This window comes from Manis pentadactyla, chromosome 2 (genome assembly GCF_030020395.1).
Source record: "Manis pentadactyla isolate mManPen7 chromosome 2, mManPen7.hap1, whole genome shotgun sequence".
In the NCBI taxonomy this organism is placed as follows: Eukaryota; Metazoa; Chordata; class Mammalia; order Pholidota; family Manidae; genus Manis; species Manis pentadactyla.
The window spans coordinates 221,952,877-221,977,650 of record NC_080020.1 but is presented as its reverse complement, the minus strand read 5'-3'; the positions used below and the strand labels follow the sequence as shown (position 1 = coordinate 221,977,650).

Here is a 24,774-nt window from a genome sequence, read left to right as displayed (position 1 = left end):
GGCCTAGCACTCAAAGCTAAGCCTGTTTTTATGTTTGAGTTACTGATCCATTTAAGTGTTCATTAAATACTTGCTAACTAAAATAACCATCCATCTTTTAAAACAAACCTTGAGAAATGTTCAGTATCCTATATTGAAAAATATACTGAAAAATCCTCAATATCCTATCCTTAAAAGTAACTGGTCCACTATGAACTTTTCTGAATTAGTTCCAGGAAGCCCTCTTCTGCTGTTTCAGAGATACCAGTTTTCAACCAGCTTTGCTGGGCTGGGAGATCTTTGGGGCATCCCATCTTCCAGATTTTCCAGGCATTGATGACATTCTTCAGTCATATCTTTTCATCCAAACCATATCATCCCAGACCTCCAAAACCTAACTCTTTCTCAGAAAGCTGGGTAAATCTTTTAAGCTTATTCTCTCTGTTTCCTAGAGTGCATAATCCCAGGAGTGTATCACATACAGGATATATTTGAAATCAAGGTGTTGTGAAATCCTGACTTAGATAGGAGTGGAGTCATCAGTTATCTGTTCCCAGTGCCTTTGATTTGCAGCTAAAATAGCAAGACACCTTCACAGAAAAGTCCAGAATGAGAAGTGCTATTGGTTTTCAGCACTCATTTCCAACCTTGATCACGGATGGCCCTGGTACCTTCTCATACCTACAACTCAACTCCCAACAGTCAGATAAGGAATCATCATTATATATTCTAAGTAGGCTGATAACAGAGTTCTCCATTTCTCATTGTTTTCCCTCAGTAGTATAATTTTCTCCATCTTCTCAACAGCAATCAGAATACCCATGGTTATGCCCCACGTATCTCTGTTAAAACTAGTTTCTGGAAAAAGTATGTGTAAACCCATTTGTGATAAGGGACTGATGAGTGAAAGGATTCTAAAATGAGATATGGGAGTGAGTGACATCATAGGAGAGGGGAAAAAAAGCCTCATACCAAAGGGACAGGGAAGTTACAGGTGGTGGCAGTTGGCAGAAGGAAGGGCATAGAGCCTTGGAGCCCACCATAATTCTGGGAGGACACGAAGCATGAGGGTGTAGGGTCCTGCCAGCTTGGGCAAGGAGAATGTCTGGCATATCTGAGCCACTCAGTTCTAGTAATAAGCCTATGAGCCTTCTTCCTTGTAACAGAGACAAATCAAAAAATTTCTCTGCTGGCCTGGCAGCCCCAGCTGGTGTTCGCTTCCTGAAGGACTCATCCTTTTGGCAAGCAGTCCCAAAGCTTTCATGAGGAGATGTGGCATGTCCTCCTAGAGGGGGAACAGGGCCACTAGTCCTTCTACCTCTGAGATTCCCAAGTAGAGGGAGGCCTCTGTGCTCTACTTCCTGAATGGGGTGCCTGTTTGTAGGTTCTAAACAAACAGCCCTGCAGGAAATGTCTTGGGGTGGGGGTGGGGTAACAGGGCACGGGGTGTTCTTTAAGAATCTGGTTACGGGAGGGGAGGGCACAATCCATCATCTCCTATAACACAGCTTAGAGTACAGTGTGTGGTCCTATTCCCTTGGGTCTTTCTTGGCCTAGAATTTAATAAAGGCCTGTAGAGGGAAAAGTGTGATGTGAAACAACTGGTGTCCCAAGTGTACATTTTAAGTGTTCATAACTGTATAATCCACAAGTTAGTTTTTATTTATGAAAAGCCCCAATGAGACTAAACTAAGCAGAGGGCATCATAAATGGCATCTTCGTGGTAAGCCAGGCAGACTGCACTGGCATTTGTTTCCTTCTAGGGCCTTGGCTGAAACAGTATGTCTGTCACTCAATCGGCAGTACGTGATCCTAAGTTAACCCCGGGACCCACTTAACCCTGGATCACCTTCCCATCAGAATCCATAGCTGTACCATCTATCTGTCCTCAATTCTAATGCAGATACTTTAATGCTAACTCATCTGCCCAGTGTTGAGGCCACCTACACCCTCCCATCCTAAAAGTCAGAAACCCACATACTTCTCAGTGGCTGTAGCCTCATTGAGGTAGGGGATGCCTGGCAGAATCAGGGACCCTCGTGGTCGGATGGAGGGCCTTCACTTGAGAATTGTCAGTAGCTTACTTTGCTTCGGAGAAGAGAGAGAGAGCATTTGAAACAATAGTTTTATTAAGAACATATCAGTTGGAACTTATTTCACTTCTCAGGATGGCCAAGCCAGGGAAATGCTGCACAGGTGCTTCGGTGGTTGAAAGACAAAGCTTGTAGTCCCAGGTGCAGTTGTTTTTATGTCTTGTGCTTTGTTTCATGTGAATCAATTTTAAATAAATTAGCATTTTGTTTGCCCAACAGTGTCTACATTAGTTTAAGGTGGTTATATATGTATATGTGGAATACCTAATTTATTCCATCTACAGATAATTCATCTGTGTGAGAATGCACTGATCATTTAAGTTAACTCTGCAGTTCTCAGTGGCCACTGGGAATCCAGAAGACTTGACATTAGCTCTGGTCTTCACCAGGCATAAGAATATGTCTCATAATATACTGTGAAGACTGGAGAAATAAAGGTTGACATCAACATGGTAGGTGAATATTAGGTGAACAACTACTTTCAAAGATGCTGACGGTAATTGGGGCAAATGGGACAGGTTCTCTAATGAGTAACTCTAAGCTCGACCTTTGGCTCCCTTCCCTTCCACCCTTTATCTGCATCATCTAGGATATGCCATTTTGGTCCTCTGAGCCTCAGATTCTTCATGGGGGACATGGTTGGTGAGAGATGAAACAGAATAGCAGCTCTGAATTTTTCTTGATTTATAAATCCCACTGAAAGTTTTATGAGTGCTAAGAGCCATCCTTCTGGAAAATACTTATGTGTACAACATTTACCTACAATTCAGGGGATTCACAGATCTTTGGGAGCCACCTTAAGTACCCCTCCAGCTGAGATATCCCCAGCACAGACACTATGGTTCCAGAGAGGCACGGTGACATGGCCACAGAGCTGTAGTGATTTAACTTTTACTTCAAGCACCTTGTTGCAGAGATATAATAGAAACCGGTTCCAGGGAGGCATCTGGAAAGCATGTAGCATGACCTCCAGCTGGGTTCAGTTTCAGTTTGTTCCAACTGGTGACCCTGCTGTGCTCTTTTTCTTCCCTGACCCAGACATGCTATGTCTCCCTGGCTGCCCTGCACCTTCCCTGGCCTTGTAGGAATGATTGTGCCAAAGGAAAGATAACTCCACCCAAGACAGGGCCTTAGAGTGTCACCTCACATCGGGGAGGTTCCTTCAGTTGCCTCTGAGCAGTTCATTCCCTGCTCCTTGATTTGATTCCCTTCCCAAAGTCCTCTTCATACTTCAGAGAAAGGATTCTTTTCAGAGGCACCAACAATACAGAAGGTGTCAGCTCTCAGGAGGCAAGTCAGAGACAGAAGCAGAGCTTACGGATGCTGGTGTCTTCAGGCTTCCCTATGACTCACAGAGAAAGGAAATCTGAGGGGTGGGTGAGCCATCCTTTCTCATCTCAAGTCTCACTCTTTCGGGTTTATACCATTTCCTTGTCATGGAACCTAAGCATCATTTCTTAGAGTCGCTTTCAGCCCCTCTCCCATCATCATCTATGTCTGCACTACCCAGTGCAGGAGCCCCCAGTCACATGAACTGCTCAAATTCAGTACAATTCCAAAAGGCCCTCAGCTGCACGAGCTGAATTTCAAATGCTCGGTGACCACTTCTGGCTTGTGGTTACTGGACTGGACAAAACAAGTACAGAACATTCCCATCACCACAGAAAGTTCTATCGGGCACCCGCAATCTACACGTGCATTCAGTAAATACTCTGTCAGCGCCTGAATGAGTTTTGAAAATATAGACATAAGCAAGTCAAGTCAGGCCATCAGGAGGCTCCTGGGTTGCAGAGGGGGTGGGCACGGAATTGTACCATCACAATGCTCAGAGCTCCCGAGGTGGAATCAGAAGGGAGATATTCACAGGAGAGACAACAGTGTGTAAAAAGGCACAAAGGCCTAAAAACATTGCATGTTCCAAAAATGGGGAAATTCCAGGTTGTTTGAACATAGCACAAATGTTTCCAGTGAGTACAGAGTTATGAGAGTGACTGATACACTAAGGTGGGAAGATAGACAAAGACCAGATTCAGTGGGATCTGTAGGCCACGCTGACTTGTAGTTGTTTTATAAAGGGTAGGTCTTCCACAACTTGATATTTAACTAGTTCTGAGTTCCTCAAGTATATTTTCTTGAAATCCAATGCCATTTCCCCCATCTCTGTCAGAATCTTATTTTGGAGCGTTATTATGGAATTTAGGACCCTGAGCTCTGTACTCTCTGTCGCTTAGCTTGTCACTGTTCCAGGTCCCACTGGGTTAACATCTCTTGGGAGATGCAGTGTACAGTAGATGTCTGTGTTCAGCGAAGCACCCGGAAGCTCAGAGGTATGCCTTAAATTGACAGTAAGGATGATGATCAAAGGGAAGTGAAACAGGGCAATGCCCAAGGAGAGTCCCTTAGCGGGTCGGGACAGGAGGATCAGGAGCCAGTGGAAGAGCAAGCGGAAGAAGACACTTAGAGAGACTCTACAGGAGGTATTCCAGCAGCCTGTCATCTCAAAGACTGGGCCCTTTCTTTCAAACTACATAAACCCCCCATCTGTGGATGAGGTTCATTTGTGTGTGCCTGTCCTAAATGTGTCATGACGACCATTAATGATGCATACCATGAAACCATGGCCACATTCCAGAAGACATTTACAGAGCATCTGCTGAGTGTCAAGACATTGCTGCATTCAGTGAGACCGACCCCGTGGGTCTGTGGTGAGAAAGAGACTCTCGTTATGACGATCTTGACCTTGGAAATATTCTTTACAGATTTTAAAACCCTTCCACTGCTGTCATCACCAGCAGTCTCAAAATATCCCTCTTAGCTTGATAAGATCAGGTTTGTTATCCTGGTTTTACAGATGGCAAAACTAAGGTTCAGAGATATAAAGGCATGTCCTGATATCACAGCAAACTAGGACTCTAGAGCCAGAGCTCTTATTTTCAGATCTAAAGACTGAAATGTGTTCTTAAAAGGCAAGTCATATAATTTTATCAAATTCTCCTAAAATCAAATTTCCTTAGCACATTGAAATGAAACACCTACTCTGTGGCAAAAAAATACCATGAGATTCTTGACAATCACATGTGGTCGACAACAGACACCGTATTTATGGTAGCTCAAAGCCCAATGTCCTCCTTTTAATGATCAACAGTAATTTCTTCTGAAAGTCAAGATTGAAATGTTCAGGTGGCTTTAGTCACCAATGACCATCATCATTCCTATGACATAAGAGTAAGGATGAGTTTGATGAGTTTAAAATGTTCTTCAAAAAGAATGGCAACAAAAGTATATCTATGTCTTTTCTCATCATTTTAGTGGATATGAGATGTTTGTGGCAAAAGTCATAGTGGCCCATGCCGAACTGTGCCCCTCTAAGAACACACACTAAGTAAAGAAGTCTGTTTTGAGCCTTCATCGAATTGCAACTGCTTAATTGCAAATAAATCCCAGCACATGTTTTTTTAATTAATGGAAAATAGTAAGATAGTCACAATCATGAGACTTAACCATACAGTTAAGCATACATTTGTTTTCAATTATAGTTAAAATGTATTCAGCTGAATACAGCTTAAGTGGTAATTGCATTCTTTACAAGTTGCTAATAATCCCTGGAATGGCTATTCTAATAAAAATTTGCCTCTAATGGGTACATGTCCTGCTTCCTCACATGTCAAGGCCAGTGAAGTCATTAGGAGCACTGGCAGTCCAGCAGTCTATCTGGAGACTTAGATTTCTGTCCAAAGCCCACACATGAACTACTCAGTGTGTACTTATCACAGAAAGCGGTGTGGTCATTTGATTGTGGTTTTATGCTCTTTCCCAGAAATGCTTCTCAGGGACAAGTCTGCACTTGGAGCTATTTCCTATCAGATGGGGTCCTTGATAGACTCCTGTAAGGATGCAAACAGCTTCACTCTGCCATCCTGGCTACAGGCACTTCACTGCATTCTGAGATAGTCACTCATCTCCACCCACATTTCCAGGACATCGATCTGTGTGTAATGGATGGGTGGTTGCAGGACTGGACTGGCCACAGCATCCCAGTCCAGAAAACTATGTCTGATGCATACACAGGATGATAAACTGCTTGTCATGTGCTGAGTCAGGACAAAGTCTTAGGCTTAACATTCTATGCTCTCCTCTTCTCTTCTCTTAATATGTCTATTTACTGGGTCTCACTTCCTCAATTTCTTCTTTTCTACCATGATCCTCTTTTTTCTCTCCTTCTTCTCATGCCCTTTTTGTCCTCCCTATGGAAGAATTCCTGGGAAAGGAAGAGAAAGACCTTGTCCTAGAGAGCCTCTGTGGGTGTGGCTCTGAGCTGTATCATCTGCTCAACTGCCATCAAAATATCTGTTACTGTGGTGATACAATTCTGTACCTTTGGATCTGGAGAACTATTACAATTCAAGTACTAGGGTCATTATTATTTCTAGAATCTACTTGAAATGAAGAGGAAGGCCAGGGGATATATTCCTAGATATAGAAAAGGAAGGACAACACCTCCCAATTTTAATGGAGTCCAACCCTAGAAGGAAACTCGAGCCTGCTGCTAGCAGTGCTTTTCTAAAGGGAAAGGTGCAAAGTGATGCCATAAACACATATTTAACAAATAAGTTGGAGTGGAAGTAGTCAAGAAGAGCAGATGGGCAGAGAGATGACTGTACTCGTAACAAACGGGGTGCTCTGTCTAGTGGCTATAATAACGCTTGGGCAATTATTAGATTTGTATATAAATTCAAAAGGCAAAGTCTTTTCATCCCTAGCAGTTGACGTCTTTAAGTGAATTCTTCCTCCTCTATTTGTCAGTCCTCTACCTGGGAGGCTGGTGGTCGAAGGGGTGCAGGTTACGTGGCCTGCCATGTGGTGACTCTGGGAGCTTGGACAAGTACCTTCTCCTCTTAGGTCTTAGTTTTCTCGTCTTTTGAATTGATCATTTGAAAGGCACTTCTCTGATTTTCCATGAAATTACAGCTCAGAGTAAGAGAGTCTTGTCATGACTGGTGAGGCCGACCAATCCAGTCTTTCCCTAGCAGGGAGTGATCTGTTGGTAGTTACTCAGGAGGATGCACACTCATTAGAAATTTTGCACAGTCATGCATCTGAGAGAGGGCTAGGGAGTCCCTAAGGCTCCTGTCCGCCTCCTACTTCCAGGGCTCCACGGCAGCTCCATCCAGCCATAATTCACCCCTGCCTTGTGCCTTCTGATAGCACTTGCTTGGGTGTTTTTTTAATTAAAGTATAACTGACATACCATATTATATCAGCTTCATGTGTACCACATGGGGAATGGACACTTGTATACACTGTGAACTCTAAAGGGAGGGCCACAGCCCCAGATGAAATTATCAGAGTTGTTGCAAAATAGTAGCTACCATGCCAGGCAAGTGCTAGAAATATAGTATGGGGCTGATTGCTACGTGCTTCTGGGACTCACTCCTCTACTTATTCCCCAAACCACGCCTCTGTCACTACCACAGAGCATGACGACTCACATGGTGTCCCCCCAACACTGGCATTTCATTTCACTTTCATCTGAACCAGACTCCATTCACTACATAGATTCTAATTTGAATTAGAATGAGACTAAATTGTCTTATTCCAAAGCATCTCTTGAGCCTTAGTTCCCACTGACCCCCAACATGTACTCAAAGCATTGGTCAGACATGATAGCTTGTAGTATTCATTTTCTATTGCTGTGTAACAATTACCACAAACTCAGTGGCTTAGAAATATCCCTTTATTATCTCGTTGTTTCTGTTGATCTGAAGTCCAGACATACCTTAGCTGCATCTTCTGCCCAGGGCCTCACAAGACTGCAGTCCGGGGGACCTCCAACCTCCCTGCCTTTCTGGACTTCAGGGTCCTGTTTGGCGCAGAATGCCGTCCCTTGCAGTTGTGGGACTGAGGTCCTGCTTCTTGTGGACTGTCAGCTGGGAGACACTCTCAACAACCTGAGCCCGATAGGTCCTTGCCAAGTAGAACTCTGACAAATGCCAACTTACCTCTTCAAATGTGTGATCATCTCTTTGCCTGTACTATGTAACATGATCTAATCATAGGAGTGGCATCGCCAGCTCTGAGGTAGCCTATTGGCTAGAATCATGTCACAGGTCCCACCGGCACTCAAAGACAGGGAGTTACAGTGTGATTCAGCGGGGGTCATTTTCCAGAATTCTGCCTCTGAAATGATCATTCCCAAAGCCCTTTTCTTACCCCTACTAGACATGAGCTTTCCTCTGCCTTTGTAAGTGCCTTCGCCTGTCCCTAAAACGTTTGTTGATGGCTCTAAGTTGTCCACTCTCCCTCCAGAGCTTCCATTATAATCCTCTAAGGTCATTTACTCATTCTGGAATGTGTTAAAGTTTTTATTTTATATCTCTATTGCAAGATCTTCTTCCCCAGAATGCACAGCTCTCCTTTGCAGCAGGGAACTAGACTATATGCAATCTTGTCTCCCCTTCCCACTCCCACCCCCCACCACAGCACATAGACTACATAGGCGGTAGCTGGCATATAAATGCTAGTGAAATTTAATAAAGTGAACCAACGTATAGAATTACAGAATCTGCAAGGTTGGAATGGAGCTTCAAGGTCATCTAGACCAAACTCTTTCTCTTATTGCTCTTGGCTGGAAGCTATTGGCATTTCTTCACGTTTCTATGTCCCATCTGCTATCAAACATTTTTATGACATTTATTTCCTCATTATAGTCCTTATTGTGCTTTTTTAATATATCTGTGAGGCACATGAGAGTTGGAAATTCTCCCTTCCCTTGCAATCTTTCCTTCCCCAAAGCTCCAGCCAGCCCGGCCTGTGCCAGTGACAGGCCTCCAGCGCTCCTCGAGCGGCGCTACTCCCCACTTCCCTGTAAGTCTCTTCCGTCTCCCCCGTACCTCCATCATCAATTTCAGACTTCCTGTCCTGACATTCAAGGCCTCCTTACACTTTAGGTCTGTCTTTATCACCTCCGTTGTTTTCCCTGTGTCTCCCTCCTTAGCTCCCACTCCAAATTCTGGGCTTTCCTCCAAGTGTCTCCATTTTCCTGGAATCAGCACCCCCCCCCCGACTCCCCCTCCCCCATCATCTGTCAAGCGTTCTCCCATTTCTCTTATCTTCCCCCTAAAAAATTGTGAAGGAGCTCTCCTTTGACACAATAAGCAGATGGATATTTAATGTTCTATTGGCATATGTTGGCCCGTAACTATTTGACCAATGAAATATACACAAGACAAATATGATCTTACCTTGATCTTTGCCACAGTGAAAATTATAGGCAGCTTCCAGTGTTGGATGTGGTGATGAGGGAAGGAAGCCTGTAAGGAAACGGAATTAAGCTGTCTTGATTTGCCCATGTGACTGCCTAACTCTAGCATGGGAGTTATTTGGGGCTTGTTCCATCACTCGAATGGGTCTTTGTCATTTCAGGTAAAGGGAAGGGAAGACAATGGAGATATTATTAAGGTTAGTTTTCATAGTTACCAGCTGGTGTGATTTGGGATAAATTATGCAAATCCTCTGACATTCAGTTTCTTTACTTCCAATTAGAAGATGATCGTAGTGATAATACCTAAAAATGGCAGTTAAATAAGCTAACATGTATAACAATGCAACACACTGTAAAATGTATGTAAATGACACACCCTTTCAGAGCAGCATTTCTGACGGCAGCTTGTGTCAGATTGTCAGTTGTGATGACCTGTGGGAGAGCCACTTGATTCCCTCGGAACCCTGATTTCCTCATTTTTAAAACCGGGGTAGTAAATTCCTGCCTTGCAATTCTCAACAAGCTGTTTTGAAAATACTGTAAGAGAAGAGATATGGACATTTTAACTATGAAATGTGTGAAAATATCAGGTAACGTTTTCATCATAGCTGGCAACGTCCCCATCCCAGAAGGAAGTCACGTGAGCAGCCGCCTTCCCTCGCTGTTTCCTCTGCCTGGAAGGCTCTCCTCCTCACCTGACTAACCAGTACTCCCAGTTCAGGCCCCGCAGAGTCCTCTCATCCCCTCCCTGAGCCACCAGCCTGGGCCAGCCATCTCCTGTGCTCCGGTTCATTGTACACCCCAGAGAGTTGATATGGGGCTGCCACGGCCACCACCTGGGTACGCCCAGCCAGAGGTTTATTTTAGGCTGAGTTTAGGAGCAGTCACAATTGGACTTTACCCAACAGCAGGGCAATTTTGGAGATCTCTGTATACAATCATTTGTCTCTCCGACAGTCTGAAATTTTCAAGTCCCCGGTTTTGTAGATGGCTTCCGCTATTATTTGTACTTGGGCCGCAGAAGTTACTAGACTGGCATGTTATTATATTTTTATTCCTATAAAAATAAGTTTGTTTACATAATGATAATTTTTGATGTGCAAATGATACAGAGATAGATCTACAGAAATGAAAAACACTTTGATAAAAAATATCTCCAAATTGTTAAATTTAAGATGATTTCTGACAATTGTAGATCTTTTTCATTGAAAATGCTTTCCAACTTGAATATGTCCAACTTTGTTCATTCACAAAGCATTTAAACCCATATTTTATATTAAGTTTTTTTTAAGGTAAAATCCCTTTGGAGAATTTTAAAGTTTCAGGGCGATGTCACAACTGACTTTCTTTTATCTTTAATACTATTCTGTTAATTTGTGTTTGACATTCACAAATTCAAATTATCTCAGTAAAAATACAATTTTTCTACATTTTCCTACTCTATTCTTCATTTTGTAGTGAGGCAGAAAAAAAAGACATAACACTGAATAATGCCTGGAATTTACCTAACTATGCAGATATTTTTTTCTCTCCAACCCAATTTTCCTTACCTCTACAGACAATGGCTATTTTACAAGTAGCTTGAACTAAAATCTGGGAATTTATCTATCAACTTCTCTGTAGTATTTCTGATTTTGTCTGGCCTAGCCTCCTTTTACCTTTGTAAATTGTTCTCCCTCTGTTTTATTTCCCTCTAAAATTGCATTAAAAGAGACTCATTTCTCCCATGACTGGTCCAATATTGTCCACATCCATGCCTCATATTCGCCGTCCCCACACTGTCTCATTAGGTGAGTGCAGGGCATCATTTGGAGATTTTTAGCTACTGGTAACTGAGTAGGAAAAAACTCTGTGCCAGGTTGTTCACATTTCTCTTCAAATAAAGCCATTTTGCAATTCTAAATTAGAATTATTTAAAACATTAATTGGAAGTGTCCCCTAACCTCAGTATTTGGGGAATCTTGTGGTTTGAAAGGACTTTAACTCAATGATCCCAAAGATCCCACCTCTGCGGGCCCTGAATTCAGAGGCAGGAGCACCAAAGCCGCCCCATAGTAGGACTACTAATTAGCTTGATGTTGTTGTGGACCCAATGACCACAAATTTCCCAGCTTAAAACAACACTAATTTATTACATCACAGTTCCAGTAAGCCAGAGGTCTGGGCCCAGTATTACTGGGTTCTCTGATTAGGGTCCCAAAGGACAAAATCAAGATGGGGCCAGGGGGGCTCTCACCTGCAGACTCTGGGGAAGAATCTACTTCCAAACTCACTTCGGTTGTTGGCCAAACTCAGTTCCATGTGGCTGTTAGTTGTTGGACGAAGGTCCCCATTTCCTTGCTGGCTGTTGGCCAGGGGTTGTCCGCTCCTGTGACCACCCACCTTCCTCCTCCTGCTTTCTGAATGGCCTTTTCACCTTCACGGCCACAGTCCAAACCCTTCCAATCTGACTTCCCCTTCTGCTGTTAAGGACTCGTGTGATTGTGCCAAGCCCACCTGGGTAAGCTCCCTATTTTAAGGGCAAATGTGCCATACAGCACGACACAAAATCATAAACATGATGAATCCTCATGTTCACCAGTTTGGAGAATTAGCTTAGGACATCATAGAAATTCTAAGATTTCCAGCACACCAGGCACGTATTGTTCCAGTTTACGAGGAGGCTTCAGACACCAAGAGCTGTCCCATAGAAGATGACACCGCCTGAGAAAAAGAAGACCTGGAGTGAGAAGGAAGTTTCCAGTAAACAAATGGGAACATTTTAAACTACGTCGATCTAGTCTCTGCAGTTGCTGCTGGAATGAAACTATAGGAAAGTCACAGATGATCTAACAGGGAGAGAAAGAAGAAGGGGAAAAATAAACAAAGTTTTGTTAGAAGGGATCCAGAAATACCAGGCCTGATTTTAAATATACTGACATAAAAAAAATGAAAAAGATGAGCCGTGAAGGGGAACCGTGCAAGTGAATAATCAGTGAGGAGGCCGAGAGCAGAGACCAAGGGGCTGATGACCGCGGACACGGAACAGAGAGTCCTGAGTGAGAATTCCCAGATGATGGGAAATGCCGAGTAAACAAATACCCAGCTCGGAGCCAGCAAGCTGCTTCAAGGCTGCACAGTTCCAAGATTTAGAAAATGGGGGCAGTGGTGGTAGGGTCGCATCCGGACATTTCACTATAGGTCCATCTGGCAGATTGTAAGGAGAGCAGCATATATGAGCTATGAGTAGCAGAGACAAACGGTCCCAGTAAAAGGGAATACAGGCAGCAAGGCTGAAAATCAGCCATCCTATACTGGGTATCCTGGACTCTTCAAAGACTCCTGTACTGTTACTGCAACCATTTGTCCTTACCTTCTACCTAATTCCAGGAAAGTGAATTGGAAAATACTGCAGATGGTAAGAATCCTTAGGGATCATCTAGTCTAACCTCTTTTCACAACCTAGTAAATCAAGGACCAGGGAAGGAAATAAGCACGGCTGGGTTGAACAATGAACCTTAAAAATAGTTCTAGGGATCCTGGCCTTTTACTTCTAAGCGCATTCATACATTTTCCTCCTTTAATAAATAAACTAGCCATCGAAGATAAATCTTAGGCTATTTAGTAAACAGCAACAGAAAAGTAGGCTTTGTCCAAGGTTGAATATTCTTTAAGAAATCATTGTGTGTCTTCTTTTAGAATTTTTTTTGAAGGCCTATGCTTTTATGTTCCATGGTAGTAGGGACTCGTCCTTAAGAACGGCGTATATTGTTTAATGCAAAGAATTTTGTAATACAATTCTTATTTTCTTCAACTACAAATGGCTTTTAAATGGTGACAATTTCTGTGTTGGTTAGTTTAGGTCTTATAATTTCATGAAACAAAAATTATCTTAGAATAACTTTGTATGTTAGAGAAAAGTTTATTCTCCACAAAGTGCTATAAGAATGAAATGTAAATTATTGTGAGGAGATGTGGGGTCTATACGTGAACTCATATATCCACTTGATAAATAACCAGCTATATGAGAATGCATAAGACCCTCCACAGATTGGACCTTAGTTCCTCATCTGTGAGAGGTAGAAATAGGGATAGATTTTATATACTCTCTCTTTTAGTTCTAATAAGCAATGTGTCTTAGAATATACGTGCCACATGAATGGCTGTCAGGCTGTAACCTTTAAGGGACAACCATTCTCATTGCAGTCTATATGAATGGATCCCCGTCCCAGAGTTGTGGAATATGAAAACTGCAGTATTATACATGGTGTTGTACAGGAAAAATCCATCTCAAAAGGGAACATTATAAAAAAATAGAAGACAGTATTTAGACCATCCATCCCAATCAAGAATCATCTCACATTTGGCTGCAGTTCTCCAGAATTCTCCCGTGTTGGCTGAGGACAATAGAAAATCGTCTTTATATCCTAGCTGAGAAGACTCCTATTGCTATTGAGATACCATCTTAATTGAGTGAGAAATTGCTGGGTAACTGTCCAGCTCGCAGTCAAGGGCATGGAAAAGAGCCCAACAACAGTTGGAGAAAGGAGAGTGTAGTGATGAGCTCAGATGTCTAAACACAGATAGACGAGAAGCCAAATTAGGGAAGATTACACAGAGCAGTCCAGTGGGAAGGCTGTGTATCCTGTAGGCATGGTGACCAAAACCAAGAATAAAAAATGCTCAAAATTAATGCAGCCAATTTTAATGAGAATAACATTTTCTAACTGAAAAGAACTTGAGTGAAAGGCATAGCCCCACATGTGCATGTCCTTCGATGTTGAGTCTTATAATAACTAACACTGTTTTGAGTTATAACCTATGAGAAAGATTCTTTTTGGGTTTTGAACTTATCTTGGGCAATCAAAGAACTGGTGACAGATATGTGAGTGCTCCATTCTAAAATGGGCAGGGAAATTATAAATAGAATTTTGGATTAAGAGAAAGATACAGATGAAACCTTTCAAGGATCCTTTTGCAGATTTAAAAATTTTTAAATAGTCTCTAGTTTTAGAAGAAAGCATCAAATAAGGAAATCTAGTAATTTTAGTTAGGGAATCACTCACTCCCCATATACTTCATCCCCTGTAGCCCCACGAATGTCAAGTATCTCCATAGGCAAGGTCGAGCCTGGCCACTGGAGAGGCAGGTATCAGTTCCTAGTCCAAAGCTAATCACAGCAACAAAATGACCCCTTTTTGCACACCAATACCTGGAAATAAAAGAGCAGTACAGCAAGGCAGCCACATGTAAGGAGGTCTTGCTTTGGTTTGGGGAAAGCATCCTTTCTACAGCTCTTTGACTGAGACCAGAGGACGAATATCAGAAATTAAGATGCATCCATACATTTTTCTTTAATGTTTCTCAGAACCAAGCTATAGGAGTGAGCCCATCATTCATTATCATTTATTTATTCATTCAAAAATGCATATAAGAAAAATACACATATTATGAGCTAGATGCTGGGAATGAACACAACATTAGAAAACAGAACCATTCTGCTCATAGAAATTTTGAGCCAAAGGATGAAATTTAATGATTTTTTTCAGGAATTTTAATAGATGAATAAATGACACAAGATCTCTGATGCCATGGATCTCTGTCTACTGTTTTGGGAGTGATTTTTTTTTAATGGTCTTCCCCAGAGCTGACATGTAGCCATGTGAGGATTAAATGAAATGAAATTAGAGTTACAAGGTGCACAGCATGGTGGCTCCCATTACCAAGTGGACGTGCACACTGCAAGTGTTCCCTAGTGTCCGTCGGTCCATTAATTCATATCTTATTGCCCCATCTTTTCCATTATGTTAAGTACCCCTTTTTTACATGAATCATATTTGCTTACAAAGATGCCAAGCCACCTATTTTGGGTACGTACAGGAAACATCCTGAAACAGATCCCATTTCAGTGAGGCTAGCCATTCCCTGCTAGCCACCAGGAGCTAAATCCAGAACATGATCCCCCAAGTCCCAATGCCAGCACTGGACAATCAGCATTAGCCTCCAGGCAAAAACCCATTAAGTGCCTGCTGCCGTTTTCTCACCCTGTTATCTTGCCTGTGCACCCCACCCGGCCCACCCGTCTAAGTCCTCCACCACTGCACCTACCCGGTTAAAAATGTCAGTGTTTGGGGGGCATATTTTCTAATCCATGTACTTGCTGGCTCTGGGATTCTGTTTTGTGAGATTCTGTCGTCACCATCAGGCTGCAGGCCAATGTTTGTACGGGTGGGAGTTAGAGGGAGGCATAAACAGAATCAACCCTCTTGTGCTTTAAAAAAACAGGCTGGAATTATATACATATTTCATGTCAGAAAAATAAAATGTGTCTTGGCGGTGGATGGGAAGTTGGAGCGCTTGGAGGGGGAGTGGAGAATTGGCAGAGTTGCTCCCCTTCTCCTTGGCCCCCCGCCTGACGATCATTCAACCTTTTACTCTTGGAGTCAGCTCCTTCTCCTCCTTCTGAGGCCTTCCAAGTGCTACAGCTTTCTTGCCGTCATCCCCAGCATGTTGTCAGAATGCAGAATGGCTTGAAAAGCAAGAACATTCTTTACAAAATGGCGTACAGTCCCCAAATTATGTGAGATGTGCGTTCAAGTCGCTGGCATGACCCTCCTCAGCTTTGCTTGGGGGAGAAAGGAAGGCTCAGATGGCAGGACCAATTCACACTGGAATCAGAGGATCCGAATGAGGGCATATCTAGGAATCTGCCTCATCAGAAATGGAAATCCCATTTCCCAGCTTTGCACACATCGAAGATCATTACCTGCTAAACATGTCTGCTCAGCTCCACTGTTTCCCTCCGGCTTGAGTGGTTCTGTTGCTCTCGTTTCTGGTGCTTTCGAGGACCCCTCAGAATGGCAGTCTCTTCTGAGCCATTATCTTCAAAAACAGGGCCTTTGCCCTGGTCCTCAGCCCCGCCCTGCGGTACGCAGCTCCCAGTGTTGCCCGCGTGTTCCCGGAAGGGCCACTGCATTTTCAACTGTCCTGCTCCTGAACCCTCAAACCCCTCATGTGTCCTTCCCACCACCCACTGTCGCAGGAACCCTGGAGACCTCTGGCAACGGTGCCTGTGCCTATGGGACCCCCTAGACACTGGGGGTCAAAAGAAAGAACATTTCTATAGACTTACACGAGGGCTTCTAGGCCTTTGCTTTACAATCCCCTTGAAAATACCTTCCTCCTTGAGCATCAGGCCACAAAAGTGCTCTCCTCACCTGTATGTCTGTCATCTGCCAGGCTCTATGTTAGTCATTTCTTCATATTTAGCATCTCTTATAACCTGGCAGAACGTCTTCTACTCTACCTTAAATCCTAAAAGGCGGTGGTGACTTCCACCAACCGCAGTCCTGCAACCTTGCGAATTCAAACAGCTTCAGACTGTCCTCGCCACCTAAGCAATTCACTCCTCAAGCCCAACCCTGGAACTCTTCACCTGGTAAAGCCCTCCGACCCCACTGAGCCATCACCGTTGGAGCTCCACCCTTCCAGCTTTGTTCAAACAGCAGTACAACAATAAAGTAGAGAATGAGCTCTTCAAATTCAGGTGATGTACTCAGATGTCAGAATGGAAACAAATACTATAAGTAGCCTCAGATAAAATGTATTTTTTCGAAGGAAAAAAAAACAGTGGGAAGAACAGGAAAAAATATGAATGTCGATGGCCTTGCGTCCTGTAAAAACTCCTATACCCTCTTTGTCAGGGATACAATTTAAGTACTTCAGGACAAATTAATTGAGTGCATACATTCCTTCTTCAAGAGAAGATGGCATTTCTGCTGAGCCTCCACTATCTTGCAAGGAAGGATAAAACTGGAATCTTCATGCAACATGCTTTCTCCAGGTGCTTGTGGCGAAGAGCCCACCATGTGCCAGACTGGTCTACTCAGCCGCTGCCCCATGGCCAGCCCACCAAAGGCAAACTGAAGGTGAAGTGCTCTGTTCCACCAAAAATGTGAATGCACTGTGTCAGACTGTAGCCCTTTCCTTCTGACATGGCTGAAACAGGAGGCTGGGAAACTTGCCTTATCTAGAGTTGAGTCTCAGATCTTGGCATTGTCCAGAGCAATCCAGGAATTCAAGTTACACTAATGTAATCTTCCTTCCTGTGCCAAAAACAACTTTTGATGGGTCTTCTACACTTACTTTGTAGGTCAGACATTCTCCCCCAAATATGAGTGTTGGTGAACTAGCATCAACTAATTTCTGAGAATTTCCAGGGCAAGGGAATAGCCCCAAACACTTCTGAATTCTGCTGACTTTTTGTTGAATGGCTAATGCCTCCCTCAGCTTTGTGTTGTCAGCAGAATTAACCAGTCTGTATCATTTTTTATAGATTGTGAACAGGGAGGACCTCAAGTCTGACCCCTGTCGGGCCCCAGTAAATCTCACAGCGCACAATTAAAGACACTCCTCTGGGCTTTGTTTGTCTACCAGTCCATCACCTCCTCCCATGCACTCTGGACACTAGCAGAACTTTTTTGTCTGAGCTTCACAGTAAGATATTTTTTAACATCTGCAGAAGATCCAAATAGGATATTACATAGGATCCAATTTTTCATGCGACCTCCAGAGACATCACATTGTTGTATGGGAAAATTGGGTTCTTTTCTCAAGTGAAAGACACTGTATTTCCTTCCTGCATGTGCCCAGTAACATCTCCTTTTTTAACCACTGACTCTATGGGATTGCCTCTCCTAAACTAGTCCATTCTGCTGAGGTGCACATACCTCACTTGTTCTTTTATTTCAGTTTGAAATAAAATTGTTCAAGGTAGGAAATAATGCCACTGCCAGTCCTACCTTTATTTATCTGGGGGCCACTTGGCCTTGTGATCACTTGGGTTTTGAGACCCAGGATATTAAATTGGAAATCTCTTGAGAACTTGGATTCTTAAAATGACTGCTCCTGGGTCCACATAACAATAGTATTATTATAACACCAGTATGTGTGTTACAGAATGGAATGAGAAATAAATGCATATACATTTTGCAGCAAGACCAAGACTTCAAAGATGTTTTCCATACAGTGCCTACTTTACAACCCTCACCCCAGAAGCTTTCAAGGTACATATTCTGTTTTCTCTTTAGGAAGTAAAATAGAAGAGCACCTTTCAAAGGCACTCAAAGCAAAGACGTGGAACAGAGAGGGCCTTGCCAATAGTCATATGCTAGTTGGGGACCCCTGAGCCTTGAGCTCAGCGCTCCTCCCTTATTGTAGAGAACAAAACAAAGTGCAAAACATTGGAAATAATAAATAAAACTATAAAGGCCCCTGATAATCCACAGCCATGGATAACTATTATTCATATTTTGGTGAATGTCATTTCTTATTATGAAAGACTTATTTTACATGATTTGGATCATAATTATATATAATTTGGTATGGCTCCACACAATAATACAATACAAGAAATTTCTAACATGAATAAAAACCCTAACGTATTTTTGATGATCTGATGCTTTATTAACAAATATACCATAATTCAACTAATTACCTTGATTTTCTAGAGTTTTTAATATTTTAAATAATGTAGCAATGACTATCTCCCTATAAAGTTTTTTTTCCCCAGTATTTCATAATTAACTCAGGATAAACTCATACAGACCTAGACTAAGGGTGTGGATATTTTAAGTCCCGGATATTTATTGACAGATTTTTTTATAGATAGCATAGCTTCTGCCAATTTACATTTCCTCCAGGGACCTATTAAGGCAACTAACTTATTAGAGTGTCATGAGCATGAGTTATTCTAATTTTTTAGCATTTAATGCAAATCTACAGAAAAAATACACAAATAGTATAATAAAATCTTGTACGTTCTTTGTTTAGATTCATCAATTATTAATATTTTGTGATGTTTGTTTGCATGACGGTTTCTCCAGCTACTTATTATTTGATGAACCATTTGAGAACAAACTGCAGACCCTTTGTCCCTAAATATTTCAATTTTCTCTTCTAAGAAGAATACTCATACCATCATATTTCAAATTAAGCACATTTAACATTAATAAAATATTACTATCCAACACAGAGACATACATTTAAATTTTTCCAGTAAGTTTTTCTGCAAACTGCCCTTTACAGCATCTTGTTTTCTGACCTGGAATCCAATGCAGGATGATGTATTCTGTTTTGCTGTCATGTCTTTTTAATCTCTTTAATTTGGAACAGTTTCTCAGTCTTTATTCTTTATGTCACTGACACATAGGAAGAATAAGGAGAGGTTTTAAAATGTCCCTCCATCGGGTTTTTCCAGGTTTCCTCATAATTCACTGAAGTTATGCATCTAGGCAAGAAGGCCGCAGACGCGGTGGTGTGTCCTTCTCAGTGTGTTACACACAGTTTGTTGTCCGTCTGTCCTGCCTTTGGGGATGTTAGCTTTAGCCAGTTGGTTAGCGTGATTCTACCAGACTTCTCTTCTGTACAGGTAGCTTTTCCTTTTGTAAGTACACGTGCTCTATGGGAAGATGGTCGAGGCCGTGGACATCTCCTGTCCCTCAACAAACTCCCAAGGGTTTTAGCATCCATTTTGATGTGCATCTGAAATAACTAAGGTTGCTGTAAGACAATGATTTTTCTAACTCTATAATTCCTTCTGCATTTATTATTTGTCATTTTACTGTAACAAAAACTTTCTCTTTTCTTCTTGCCATATTGCATGTATGTGTGTATGTAGTTGGTCACCTGTTCATTTATATTTTTTCTTATTAGTGTGGCTACATGGATTCTTTTTATATTCTGTATGTTGTAATCACTACAAGTATTATTCATGTTGATGCTGAAATTTTCCCTGACTTGACTAATGGAAGCCCTTGGAAACTTGCTCCTAAGTTTCTTGGACATGTCCTCATTATTTTTTTAGCCCTTCCTTATACCCAGACCTTCCTGTACACTGCACCCCTCATCGCCCACAAGGCCATTCCAGCACTCCTCTCACAGTAACCCTGTTCTCTTTCTGGGATTGGCCATGTATCCAAGGAGCTCTGTTTATTTTAGTGGAAAGTAGAATTAATTCTTATTTTTTAATGAAAAATGTTTTGTTTTATTTTACATTTCTTTGCTTATTAGTGAAGTTGATTGTTTAAAAATATTTATTCCTTGCTTACATTTCTTTTTTTGTTATTTTTTTCCTAGTTGGCATAGTGTTTTCTCTAGGATGCCCAGAAGACACAATTGTAAGAATGACTTGTACTGTAATATGCAGAGGAAACCATGTAGAAGGATAAGAGGAGTGTGTAATTTTGCTATTCTAAATGGTGGTTAAATCCCCCAAGACTCTTCCTAAAGCAATGATGGACATGGAGAGCCCACTCACACTTTAGGACGCCCCTCACTAGAGTCAAACTGAGAGCTTCAGCCCAGAGGAGCTGAAACCCTTCTCCTGTGCTTTCTGCATCACAGTGGCGAGAGCCTATGTAGGTGGAAGGATATGAAAAAGTCTTATTGGTGAGAGAAACAATGGAGGTTGGGGAGAGGAAAAGATAAGTTTGCAGACAAAGGACTCTCTGACAGTGGACGAGGCACCCATAAAAGGGAAAAAGAAGGCTGTTCAAGAAGCAGTTACATGGAGAAAGGAAGTGTCCCTTCTCAAGCAGTACCAGCAAAGGAGAAATCATAAACCAGAGTGGCAATTCATAAATAATTTATTTTACGAAGAACTACCATGAATTTGGGATGTTCTATAAACACATATGGATGGGAGAGATGATCCCTGTGATTGTTATAAAATAAGCATGCGTGCCTGGAAATATCAAATTGCATGATGACTCTTAAAATAAAATTATACAGAGAAAAATTAAATAGATTCTATTTGAGGGCATGTATATCAACCATATACTCACATATCAAACTGTAGAAGTCGTATCTGAGATGATTTTTTATGTCAGAAGCTCTTTCATCCTGCCCACAGACATGGATGGCCTCTCCAGATGCCACTGCTGGATGCAGACGTAGGAAAACTCTCCACCCCACCTCAGTGGCCCGTCACCCGGGCTCTTCACTCACACTGGCCCTGCAGAGGCTGCTGCAGAAGCTCTTTGTATTTTCCATCTCCTGTGAGATCACAGAATGTATTGTCCATTTAGGTGAATCTCAGCCAGGGACACATGCCATCCAAACCTCACCTAAGTTTTCAGAGGTGAAGGACGTTAAGTGATTCTTTCACAGTCACTACCTTGCTTCTCTTTTTCTCTCGGTGGCTTTTCCTTCTTTGACAAGCGTCACTTCCTATTGCTCACTGGGTCCCCCATGGCCTTTCTTCTCACCAGGTCCTCACAGCCTCCTCTGTATTACATTTCTGTGCTTCTGACTCCTTTTTAAAATGATAAAACTAATTTTGTTTTTTGATAATACAGTTGTTTCAGAAAATTTGGAAATACACATAAAATAAAGAAGAAAATAGAAGCTACCTACAATTCTAGCATCCTGAATTAACCACTGTTCACCTCTCCATGTGTATCTTTCCATTCATTCTCTCTCATTCATGTGTCTTCTCTATGTGTCTTTATATAATTCTGTTCCCCTCCTTCTGTGTCTACCTCGATGTCTATGTGTTTATATGTGCATAGAGAGAGAAACAGAGAGAGAGTCTCTCCAAAGTGCACATACACACAAGCTAGGAATAACCTTTTGTTTTGTTAAGCCACTGAGATCCCAGGTTTATTTGCAACAACAGATGGAGATCTCCTAACTCATGCAGTTTTTTTGGGTAGGGTAGTTGACAGACAAGTGCATGCCAACTGGAAATGGAGGACAGGAGGGTGAAGAAGAAAATATTCAGATGTCACATTTAGTCAAATAATATGGTCACATTGTCCTGCATGATAAGTAGGCAACCCATTTCTGTGTGCTTCAGATCCAAATATATTTTAAAGAATTAACCAAGGATCGAGAAATCAGAGTCAGTCTGTCAATAAGTTAGTTCATTCATGTATTCATTCAAATAGAATTTATTAATTTCCTGCCAGGTGTTACACTACACCTGAGATGGATAGGCACCAGAGATATGTCAAGGATGAACATGTGGTACTTTCTCTCAGGGTGCTTATGGAATGTCGGGAGAAAGGTCAGCTGCTTTACAGCTCTGTCAGCAAAAATAGCTGTTTTCTACACAGACCTTCTGGGGAGAAGGAAGAATTAAATGAAATATTTTAATAGTCCCACATTTCATTAAAGCCTATTCTGGTTGTTTTTCACTTACCCTGAAAAACTACTACTCTTTAAAAATCATTGGCCTTAAATGTGCTTTTTACTTCTAGCATCTAAGAAAATTCTAAGATCCATGAAACTGATCAACGTTATCAGAGTGGTAGGGGAAAAAGACAATGTTAAGGGCCCCGTTAAACCAGTAATCAGGAAATCCACACACTTCATGGACTCGTCTTGGCGAACTGTGTTTCATTAGAAATTAAAATTCAGAATTTTAGAATTTGGGGGAAATTGGGATTTTAATCTCAGAAGCCAGGGGATTTACTGTTTGACTTGCCTTGGTTTGCTTCCCAGAGCCATGACCAAGCATTATAATGCGTGTTGCAAAGACAAACAAGATCCTCACCTAAGGGAGCTCACCGTCCAGCGACAGACAGGACTGTGCTGTGTGTCTCAAGGCCCTCAGAGCAGGGCCACCTGCCTCAATAAGAGGGGCCATGCTCACCATGCGACTCTGGACAAAAAGCAGTGGTTTACCCAGCATCCTTTCCCAGGAATGTCTCTTCCCTTTTCTATACGGTGGAAATGACCCTTCTGCCTGAAGCTAAGCATGGGGAACCAGAAACCATGCTCTTGCTACTTCAAATGGGCCACAGGAGACCCGTCTTGAACTAGTCATCACCCAGAAAGCCTGATCCTGAGGCCATTGTTCTGCAGTTTGGACTTCTGCACCCTGGAATCTCATACCACAAATGAGAACTTCCTGACTGAATCTTTATCCTCTTATCATTCACCTTTCATCTGTATTGGAAAGTCAATGAAGAAAAGACTCAGAAAATAATTATATATAGCCTTCAAATCTAGAAAACATTTAGATGGCTGCATCGTCGAAGGGAAAGTGATGTTTTAGAAAGAGGGCTGAACTTTTGGGAACGTGATATGGCATTCTCCTGGGAATGGGGAGGTGGGGCCAGGAACATTTGAATCCTGTCCTAATCTCACAGCTCCTTCCTGTAAAGTCCCCAAAGAAATTATTTTTTAAAAGGGACTACACCAAATGAGAAATTAAAGTACATTTTATTATTAGCCTGGCCAATGCCAAGTAAACAAATGCAGAACTTTCTGGTAATGTGTCTAGGACACATGGCATGCTCTCAGATCCCAATCCAGATCTCCAAACTCTAAATTGAATATCTTATCTTGGAATCTTAACATCCTTGGGATGCTCGCATGGAGCAGGAGACAGAAGTAATAAATAAGCAAAAGTACTGCGTGGAAAAAGAAATAAAATAACCTGGAGCAATTTCAGAGACAGAATCTTTTATAAAACAAAACAACAAACAAATGAGAAGTACTCTAGCATAAAAAACAGTTCTATCATAAAAAGTAATCTCTCTTCATCAGACAGATAGGTATCCTGGACCCAATAACTGCATGATAAACATAGAGGGATTGTGGGTTCCAACTTCAACCCTGAGAGTAATGGTGACCCCAGGCCCTCTCACCCCGCAGGCCGTATGACTGCAGAAGGAAGATGTTACATACGATGAACTGCCAGCTAGCGAATACAGCTCCAGCAGCAGCAGGGCATTAAGCACAGTAAATTTAGAAATTATTCTCTTAGAAAGAAGTGAGAAATGGGACAAGAGAATGAAGGGTCTGCTTTGCCACGCCCCTAAAGTTGGGGATTGGTTGGGAAAGATGGAAAGGTTGTCATTTCTCACACTGCCACTGTGAGCCTCTTGCACGTTGCAGGAGATTCATGTAGGAACGCTGACAAACATCACTGTTACCTACTGAGTTAGACATTTCAGTTCTCACTATGTGGATCAGGAAAATGCACCTCACAAAGGTGATTTTGACCAAGATCTTATAGTAGTAAATGTGATATTAGTTTTCCGAATTCAGAGTATGCTATTTGTTTTTTTTCCCCCCAAATCTGAGGTTATTATACCAGAATTGCACTATTAATTAGAACAGGTCTGGAAATCATTTGATTTTTTTCTTATGAACCATTGCAATTTAGTCGGTATGGAAATATTCAAGATAGATACTGAGTTATATTTTCTGTACACAAGTGACATAAAGCAGGCATTGTTTGCCATGCCCTTTACAGCATTCTCTAAAAGACATCTTGATACTGTCAAGAACAGAAACTTCTTCACACTGAGAACGTCTACATCCTTCCAAAGAAAACATTCTTTCCTCTAAGTATTCATAATCCTTTATTCATATGCTTACTCACCCCAAGTACAACCTGAGTTAAAACAACTATTTAGTGGAAACAATTGTAGGAACATGCACATTTATTTT

The 24,774-nt window shown here is 42.0% G+C and overlaps 1 long non-coding RNA gene across 2 annotated transcripts in view; it reads right to left on the bottom strand.

Annotated features, from left to right (window-relative positions):
- The window catches only part of LOC118910600 (uncharacterized), a 266,015-nt gene that overhangs the window by 7,973 nt on the left and 233,268 nt on the right, over positions 1 to 24,774 (bottom strand). For both annotated transcript variants that reach the window (XR_008995938.1, XR_008995939.1), the window contains exons 4-5: positions 21,156 to 21,366; positions 9,314 to 9,382 (exon numbers count right to left, since the gene is read on the bottom strand). This is a non-coding gene — a long non-coding RNA (uncharacterized LOC118910600). The remainder of the gene's footprint in view (positions 1 to 9,313; positions 9,383 to 21,155; positions 21,367 to 24,774) is intronic.